This window comes from Dreissena polymorpha, chromosome 14 (assembly GCF_020536995.1).
Source record: "Dreissena polymorpha isolate Duluth1 chromosome 14, UMN_Dpol_1.0, whole genome shotgun sequence".
In the NCBI taxonomy this organism is placed as follows: domain Eukaryota; kingdom Metazoa; phylum Mollusca; class Bivalvia; order Myida; family Dreissenidae; genus Dreissena; species Dreissena polymorpha.
In genome coordinates, this window is record NC_068368.1 from 20909280 (window position 1) to 20919759 (window position 10480).

General features: G+C 34.0%; 1 long non-coding RNA gene across 1 annotated transcript; it reads left to right on the forward strand.

The window, feature by feature from the left end:
* The first annotated feature begins 6728 nt into the window (after nt 1-6728).
* On the forward strand, nt 6729-9731 carry LOC127858709 (uncharacterized). The gene is made up of 3 exons (XR_008039024.1): nt 6729-7306; nt 8557-8745; nt 9149-9731. It is a non-coding gene; the product is annotated as an uncharacterized LOC127858709 (long non-coding RNA).
* The last annotated feature ends 749 nt before the right edge of the window (nt 9732-10480 follow it).

Sequence of the window (10480 nt, forward strand, 5' to 3'; positions counted from 1 at the left end):
CAATTTATATGCCGAAAACAGATGTTGAAAACCCGACTTTGTTTTATAAGTAGTAGTCTAAATATACAATGAGTTTTCCGAGCATTAAATAAACATATTAAAATAAAATTCATGTTCGTATCAGTTGAAGTTCTTGTTAATAGTAGAAGCAAAGAACACAATAAAACGCTGATTGGGCTTACTAATTTGAGGCAAGAAAAAACACATCGCGCTATTATATATAACATATAACGCGCATCCGCAAAGTTCGAGCGCCCGTCTCGGTGCCGTCGTTTCCGGTGAAAGTTTCGCACAGGAGCTACCGAGTTTGGATATGAGACCACGAATCATGGCTTGACTTTATATATCAGTCAGCGTAGTACCTGACCAGACTGCGCGGTTGGACAAGCAAGGATGGACCAACTTTGGCCGCATATGACATAAGACCCATTTTCGCATGACGCGGGTCATCTGACCTTTATAATGTGTATATAGCTTTGAATGGAATTTGCACATAGTTTTTGGCATGGACTTATTGTTATGTTAATGTGTTGCACGCTTTCAAAAGCAGAGGGCATATATAAGATCAATTATACTACGGAGTTCATTTTCTGTTGCAAAATGAAATGCAATAAAGATTGTTACTCAGCGGTGTGTACAGTATGACAGCTTTGTCTGTCTGCGATGCATTTATACTGGTTCTAAGCTGGCATACTCACCAATTGGACTCAACCATCTGCTCGAACAAGAAATGATAAGTTCTACCAGCATAAACCTTTAATTGTAACTCATTTTAAAAATATTCATGTTATTTATATTATTCAATTTATTATTCAAAATTATAATTATTATTTCCTTTATTGTTGTTTTTCGCATTAAGAAACTTATTCGGCTTACGAAACTGAAAAATCCCATTGGAAAAAAATCCCATGGGAGAAAAAATCCCATGGGAGAAAAAATCCCATGGGAGAAAAAACCCCCATGGGATTTAAAAATCCCATGGGATTTTTTTTTTTTTTTTTTAAACAATTAAAATGTTCAAAATCCCATGGGATTTTTCTCCCATTTGCAATTTATGGGAGAAAAAAAATCCCATGGGAGAAAAAATCCCATGGGAAAATCAAAAATCCCATGGGAAAATGCAAAAATCCCATGGGAACCCCAACTTTGCTTATAAATTTCATAGTGAAGAAAACGCGTTTTTTGAGTGAAAATAACCAATTATTAATCAACGATAAGACTTTTATCGCATACTATGTCTCAAAGTAGCAAAACCCTTGCGTATGGATTTCATATATATTTGTAATGCTGTTTATGCCTATGTTATATTTCATTGATTAACACAACTAAAATATTCACCATTAAGCAACAGTGTCATCACTCACAAAAACCACCGTTATATTGTATTTATGCCTGCACAGTTGATAAGGCATTATAGGAATGCCCTTCGTCTGTCGATCAGCCCGTTATGTTGTCGGTCCATCAGTCCGTCAGCCGTTCCTTTTGCTGTCGGTCCATCAGTCCGTCATTCTGTCGATCTGTCCGATATGTCGTCGGTCCATCAGTCCGTCAGTATGTCGATCCATCCGTTATATTGTCGGTCTATCAGTCCTTGGTATGTCTGTTCTTGCTTTCTAGTTAAACTTTGAAGTGTGTTCAGAAATATTGGAAACTGGTTTGTGACTGAGACGATGAGTAGAAATCATTCACATTAACGCTTGCCAAAGGTCAAGGTCATGCAAGTTCCGTCGTGTAAAAATGTTGAGCCACGATATTCGTATATTCTTTGATGGGTTTCCATTACATTTGGCTACACTATGAAAGTAAATTATGCAATGCGTAAATGTATAAATAAATTACGATAGCTAGAGGTAAAGAGCAGACTTGAAGGTTATTAGTTTAACCTTCATTATTTATCTTTCTGCTTGAAGTCCATATGCCTCTTAAAAATGATTTAATGTGTTTCCCGGGCTGGATGAGTAACGTCACGATAAATTACTACGTTCTAGGACATTGCTCAAACACGTGGGGTGTAAAGAATTCATCAGACAGTAATATGACCGTTTTTTTTATATATGTCTTTTTCTAATTAAAAAACGTCACGAACAATTAAAATATGACATGAAATTAAATTAAAATATGTGCGACGTTTGCGGTATAACTTATTTAGCATTTTACCTACCACAGGTATATTTTATGTTTTAATGCTCGTTTTTCATAGCGTATGGTTAACAATGCTCTATAATATAAACATACCGATGAATTTACCTTTTATTCTTATATAATTGTTTGTTAACTTACACATATTAACTTCTTTTTCAGAGAAAATAATAATTAAAATAGCTAATTCGACTCCACTTTACATCGTTTATGTTTAGGAAATCATTTATGTTATTTTTCTTGAGACACATTGCAATAGTTAACAAATAATAGTAAATGATGTACACTGGTTTAAAGCATAAAACATATGGAAATAATGATGTTCGGTGATTTAATCATTAATGATTATTAAACAGGACAATACGAAATTTTCGTTGATTTTGAGCGTTATAGAGACTTTAAACATTCCTTACAATAGGTGCCAACAGTAAGATAGTGTCGTCGTTCTTCATCGATAAATATACCATGCAACCCTGAATCAAAACAGTCCAGCTCTGTAACCAAAACCAAACATGCATAAATGTTCATGTCTGTTTAGGTACTCTCTGTCAACCAAAAGTTTGGTTGGTGGGTTTGTAATTGGTGATTTTGTACACGTGATAACCTTCATCACACAGTTCTGCACATAAATCAAGTTTGATGAATTCTGGTAACTGTCTTAGAACACTTAGAACTGGATTCAGTGCTTCTGTTTGATGCCTTAAAAGTACATAAGAGCATGTTGTTTAAACACACTAGCATCAGTATGGTGTTTGAAGGTTTGTTTAGATTATTAATAAAATAATGACAAGAAAATTTCGTGTGAAAGATCACGAATGACAGTCATTTGAAACTTAAAAACAGAAGCACAATGTTTTGAGATGCCACCTGAAATATGATTCGTAAACTACCCAAGCGACCTCATTTCAGTTTCCAAGAAATTTCCTTCTTGCAATTAACAGTTGATGATAACTGCATTTGTTGTTTGAAAAGAAAAAAATGCATAACACATCACTTGCATGAAAAAATGAAAAATAACTGGTAATATTTACCCAAGAGATAAGTCGGAATCGTTGTTGTTGTTCGAGCGCAAAGCCCTCAGTACCACTTGCTATTGAATAAATGCACACCTGTTACTTTTCAAAAAGTTGATTCTGCTGTCGGATGTATGTTTAAATTGCCTACTGAAAGTTGTAAATGCTTGAATAATCAAAGTACTTAAAGTACTGGCGATTTTGCTAAAATTTTGTGGTCGTAAAACACTATACACCGTGAAGCATACCAATCACCTTTGTTGAATAAAATAGATGGAATTATGGAAGGGTGACAGGCTGTCTACAAAATAAATGATTTAGTTATTGGGGTTAAAAGTAAATGTTGCTTTTTAAAACAAGTCATTGTCGCACGTGCCAATTGATAACTGCTAAACGTATGTGAATACAATTTTGATTATTATCGTTTGAACTGGTGATCTAGGTTTTTACTTTGACTTAGTGTTATATGTATCTGAAATTTCGTGAACACAAAGGTTGTCATAAGGTTTCTATACATCATATAGATTCAATTATTATTCATATATGCATTCAATTAATTTATTGTGTGATTATTTAAAATCACACCGACACTGTGTAGGTCATATAGCGACTTTATGGTAACATAAAATAAATGTTGATGTTCTACTGTTAGGACGGACATATACGAGATTGTTTGGATTACTTGGAAAACATTAACGAACATTTATCAGCTGCTATGAAAGTGACAACCACAACATGTATTTCGTGTGTAAGGAAAAAGTTCAAACTGGCATGAAAAGCACGGGCGAATTGTCATATACAAACTTTGATGCGCAGAGATCATTATGATGTTTACTTTGACAATGAAAAATGTAGCGCGAGGTAATTACATTTTGTCGCCCATATCGCGAACGCAGTTGATTTCTTAAAACGAAAGAACATAAATGCGCTGTATCGGTGTATATAGTTCAGTATTGAACCGATATTTCGTCATTGTATACACCTTCCATGAGGACTGCGTGTTACTCGGGTGCTAATGCCACAGTCAAAAGACGATGCTATTTTGTTTGCGAATGGACAATCTGGATGCAAAGTGGTTATATGCATCCCATGTGCCTCTGGTTATTCTTTTAATATATATCCGGTGAAAATCACTAGCTTATTCCACTTGCTCTATAAATGACCAAATGTAAATCAGTGTGAATCGTACATATCAAATAACCGTTCACGTCTTTTACACTGTCCCGGTTAAATCACGTGATCAAGTCTACTTCATCCGTCAATTACATCTCCACGCGCTGGTCAATAACGTATAGTTTGTTTCAATGCTGAGGTTAATATACATGTAAAATGTATTACGCCCAGGTAAAAGTCCAATAACTAGGTCAAATAAACAACTGGACACCCACCCCCTCTTCAATTCCCTAAATAACTATTACCTAAGAAAATGTATGTTAGTTATTTTTGTAGTAGATCTTACCTAACCATGTCATGTGAAAATTATGTTTATGTAACTACATTGTTCTGTATACTCATTTGTTGCAATTGTAACTGGAGTTCAATAACGTTCTGTTCTGTTCTGTTCTGCAGTAACGGACTACATTCATCGGTATACGTATATTATGTTACCTATATGACGAATTGCATAAGGCAATCGCCACAAAAACGAAAAGATTAATTTTTCAACACACGTTTACATATAGCAATCACAAAGACAGATAATTTGCCTGAAACAAAATTATGGTTCGGAACTACCCTTGATTCGGAACCCCTTGCGTGAAAGTCTCAACAGGAAATGAAACGAAGCACTTATAGAACTGTACATGAAACACCATATACAAGTCAGGAGAAAGCTTAATATTAATAAACATATTTGGTTTCTGAATAGAATGTCAAACTGCTATGTTTTCTCCATTAATATCACATTTTTAAAAGAAGTTTAATATTTTTACGTTGTGTTAGTGTATTTTAGTTCACATTTCTCAACGGCTTTGATACGCTTTAGAATTGCCGAAAGACAAGCAATTTATCGAGAAATAACAAGGAATAATATCAGGATATGAAATCAAAGGAAATGGTAACAGTTTTTTACTTTTTTTTTATTTCAAATTGGATGTCATAATTGTCGATATGCGTTACTGTTGGAATCTTCACATTTAAACAATTATTAAGCCACACACCTTGAATGAATGTACATTTAAGTATAAATAAGAAACATATTTTATCTATGCCAATTAAATATATCTGGTGGTTACAATGTAGAAATCCGTTTTTTTGCTCTTTAAAACTTAAAAATAATCGCGTTTGTTGAAATGGACGTTTACGTCTAGAAATCCTACTTGCAGTTTTAAAAGCGGTACCGTTTAACAATAATAAATTACTTGCTAACTAGGCTAAAGATTAAATTTTATCTGTGCCAATAAGAATATATAGGGTGGTTACAAGGTAGAAATCAGTCTTTTTTGCGCTTTAAAACTTACAAATAATCGCGTTTGTCGAAATGGACTTATACGTTTAGAAATCCAATTTGGTTTTTTGTTTAATTTAAAAAATAAATAAATTACTTGCTCCCTAGGCTATAGTTTAAATTGTATCTATGCCAATTAGAATTTATCTGATGGTTTCAAGGTAGAAATCCGTCTTTTGCGCTTTAAAACTTAAAAATAATCGCGTTTGTCGAAATGGACGTATACGTATAGAAATCGTACTTTCGGTTTTAAAATTAGAAAAAAAATTACTTGCTATCTAGGCTTCAGATTTAATGACAATTTTGCACACTTTCAAATTGCATCTATATGTATTGATCAACATGTATTTCATTTCAAGGTGTGTGGCTTTAACATAGCTTTTACTTTTGATATCGAATCATGTAGATGTGCACAAATGATATAATGGTTGATATGGCATCCTGTAGTGGAAACATGGTGTTCCTTCTAGGATTCGATCCTCTCTTAGAGAGCGTTCGCATGATCTTTTCTAATGACACCAAGACATTGTTTCCATAACACTTCCTTTGCCGATGTGTATAAATCATTCTTACACGACACGTGCCAAATTTCATATATACAAAGAAGAAAATCACCTATGGGTTATTCTGCAATAATTATGGGCAGAGCTTATACACTGAAAGCACGCGCTATATAGAGAATATATGGTTGGTGACTTTTGATATCATGTGATATAAGACGAGTCTGATATGGCGTAGGAAAAGGCGAGGCTTGCCGAGCCTTTTCACACGCCATATCGGACGAGTCTTATATCACATGATATCAAAAGTCACCAACCGTATATTCTATTTATTATGCCACATTTTAAAGTAAATAAGAAAATATTCACAAAACAAACAAAAACAAACAACCGCTAAATTCATTGATGTAGATACGGTAATAAATATGCAAATTAGTAGCAACCTGATTACATCCGCTAGCGTCTATGCATATATATTTACACATAAAAAAATAGTTCGAAAGTAAGCAACAAACAATCAAATATAAACGCACATAATACAAAAATTGAAGCGAGAAATCGAAACTTAAAAGAACAATTTCTGCACTAAAAACACAATACCAATATTTTTACAATAACACATTCGACATGTACTTCCAAGAGTACACACCAACCGCTATTTTCAAAGCGAATGTGTAGAGTGAACATTTCAAACAATAAATACAATAATCAAATAGAACGGGATTTTAACGTAGTGCGCAATTTGGAAGTGATAAGAGTGATTTATTCTTCAACTTGTCCATCTCCGTAATATACGTTTAGTTGTGAGATGTTAACAGTTTTCCCCAAAAAACAGGCCTTCACGTGCGAAGTCAAAGTGGGTGGGGAACGCGACTACTTGTGTATTTCGAGTCGCTGGAACATCATAATGAAGCTGCTTTTGTGCAATATTCAGCGACGTTACCAGCTGTGTGTTAGACGAAACGAAAATGCTTTGGTTTTGCATCGTGTTTTGAGACTGTCAGGGTGACATGATGGATTAATTGCTGTTTGACTGACAATAAATGAACATGTTTTGTGTTTGGAGATTGCTGAGGTTAATATCTTCACAATTGGGAAATCCCAACATACGTTGACTGCCAGTTTGACCACTGATCTGCATAATATCAGTGGGAGAGCATGCTGAATCCCGCAGCTTCTGCACCATATGTTTCCTGGCCGAGTGGTTGGTAAGTTTCATTGTTATGTATACATGCTTAAACACACATGTTTCATTATTTGTGCCATTTTTTTACACCCATTCTCATGCTGATGAACCAATGATCAGTGCCAGTTGTTCTACTGTCGCGAACTGTTTATTCAACATTGTGGAAAAATGAGTTGCGCACTAATCGAAATTGTGAAAAAATGAGACGCACTGTACCAAAATTTGAAAAAATGAGTCGCGCACTGTTCAACATTGTGGGAAACATTAGTTGCCCACTGTTCATTCTGATTTCAAAATTGTGGAAAAATGAGTCCCACACTTTTCATAAATTAAATTTTGAAAAAATGAGTCACGCGCTGTACAAAATTTGTAAAATGAGTTGCTCACTGTTCAAATTTTTGCAAAAAAATAAGTCATGCACTGTTCATTCAAAATTGTAGAAAAATGAGTTGCGCACTGCTCAAAATTGTGAAAAAATCATGTCACGTGCTGTACAAAATTTGGAACAATCATTTGCGCACTGTTCAAAAATGGGGGACAATTTTGTGGGGCACTGTTCATTCAAAATTACAAAAAAATAAGTCACAAACTCTTCAAATTGTGAAAACACATGAGTTGCGCACTGTTCAAAATTTGTAAAAATGAGTCGCGCACTGTTCAAAATTTGGCAAAAAAATGAGTCGCGCACTGTTAATTCAACATGGTGGAAAAATGAGTCATGCACTGTACACAATTTTAAAAAATGAGTTGCACACTGTTCAAAATTGTGAACAAATTGAGTCACGCACTGTTCATAAAAAAATTCACTGTTGAAAACTGTGAACAAATGAGTTACGCGCTGTGCAACTTTTTTGAAAACATGTGTCAAAAACTGTTCAAAATTGTGTCGCCCACAGATCACCATTGTGCAAAAATGAGTTGCAAACTTTTTTTAAATTGTGAAAATTTGAGTCGCGAACTTCTTTAAATTGTGAAAATTTTAGTCGCAAATTTCTCAAATTAGGAAAACAAACACCTTTTCCTTTAATAAGCAAAAAAAGCCCCGAGTCCATAATAAAAATATTTTAAGTTAAAAGAAATTATAAATTATTTTTATATAAAGTGGAGTTTATACATTGTCATTTTGTATTAATAATAATGTGTCTATTAAAGTTGTAATTTGTTCAAGTTGTGCCTTAAAAATGTTATTAAAACACTCTATTTTGAAATGTTATCTCCTGTTGGATTTGTTTAATTTTATTATAATATGAAATGTTTTTCTTTTAATGGCAGAAAGTTGCGACCACACATTCCATGGGTGATGATATCTACCCAAATTCTTGGCGGCACAGTTCTACCATCGTCAGTTGCACTTGTCCGAGTCTTTCTCTGCCTCTCAACCAACTCGAGATATTCCCCCCCCCCCCCAACTGCATCCCGGCACAGCTTCACATCAACCCATCTAATTAATTTGTCGGAAAGGTAATACTTTTTGTCGACAAATTTATTTTTGAGAGTATTTATGTTATTGTTTTATCTTAACATGTTATAAATCTATATGTCACTATATTTATAAAGTTGAAATTTAAATACAAATTATATATCTGGATTTTTATTTTTAACCCTTTGCATGCTGGGAATTTGTCGTCTGCTAAAATGTCGTCTGCTGAATTTGTAAAATAAGCATTTTCTTCATTTTTTTCAAAAATTACTATCAGAATAGCAAACAGTTTGGATCCAGATGAGACGCCACGTTTTGTGGCGTCTCATCTGGATCCAAACTGTTTGCAAAGGCCTTCAAAATTCGGTTCCAGCACTGAAAGCAGTTATGCAATGAATGTTTGATGATGTTTTTTTTCTAAAGGATTCTTTATTTTATTTTCAGGTTGACTACACAAATTTCCTGTTTGGTTGTGGAGATAGAATCATTTGTTTGTGAAAGTTTGATTTCAGACACTTAAAAATTGAAATTGTCATGTATTATTAGGCATGGCAGGCATAAGCAAAGCATCTCAATCAAGTATTAATTATTTTACTTTGTCAATGTCAATTCATTGTGTATGCTATTCACCTGTTTGCCTTGCTTTTTATAAGAATAACACAAAAAAGGAAAGCATTTGTAAAGTATTAGTTAATTTTTTTTATATAATCTTAGACGAGATGTTTAGTGAATATTTGTCATAAATTCTTCTTTAACTTGATCAAATCTGTCATATTTTATTTAAAACGTGTTAAGTATATTTAAGTTACGTTTTAAATGTTTATCATTACTGTTTTAAATTGTGTTCATCTGCAGCCAATGAATGGTAGCGGTGCACATTTGTATTTGTTTAATTTTTTTCCATTGATTAATGCTCATTTAATTTATATTTCCCTATAGATATATACTTAATAAAGTGTTAGTTTTGTTTAAAAAAACAACTTCTTGTTTATTAATGTTCTAACTTCTGAATAAAATATGAATCGCTGTTTGTTTCCATTTAAATCAAAGAAGCGACATACCACGCCTACAAAAAAGTAGTTCTCAGAATGGGCGGGGCTAAAACATGGAACGCTAAACAAATTCATTGAGTAAACCAAATATGGGCGGAGTTTTAAAACGGATATTGATGGGCGGAGCTTAAAACTGTTATCGGATGGGTATCCGATAACACTTTAAAATATCATGTCAGCGTCTCCAACGTAAATGCGTTGTCGTGGCATAATAAAACTGAACAACCATGCCGATACATTTGTCCACCAGCGTAATAATCCAGTTTGGTTGTTATTGAGGGCGGAGATCTGATCGACAGAAAAGCCGAAAGTTACTTTTATGGGCGGAACTTCGCATAAAATAGTACACAAGAACAATTAGATACATTGTATAAACCTTTAGTAAAAACCGTGTTTGAATCGAAATAATTCGTGTACGCTATAGTTTGTTGTCGAATAACCAACGACCGGAAGTTTAGATGCGTGGTTTCAAATCACTGGTGCTTTGCGCTTGTGATTTAATCCCTAAGCATCTTAACTTCCAGCCGTGGGTTATTCGACAACAAACTATAACGTACACGAATTATTTCTTAAATAAACAACACTCAGAATAAGAAAGCAAATGTATGCGTAAAGAACGGCGATAGTCCAAGTTGTTGAACAATCACACATTGAAACTTCACAGAGTTGTATATTGTCCAATAAACCATTGTACTGCATTCATCTTAATGGTATACCCGAAAGC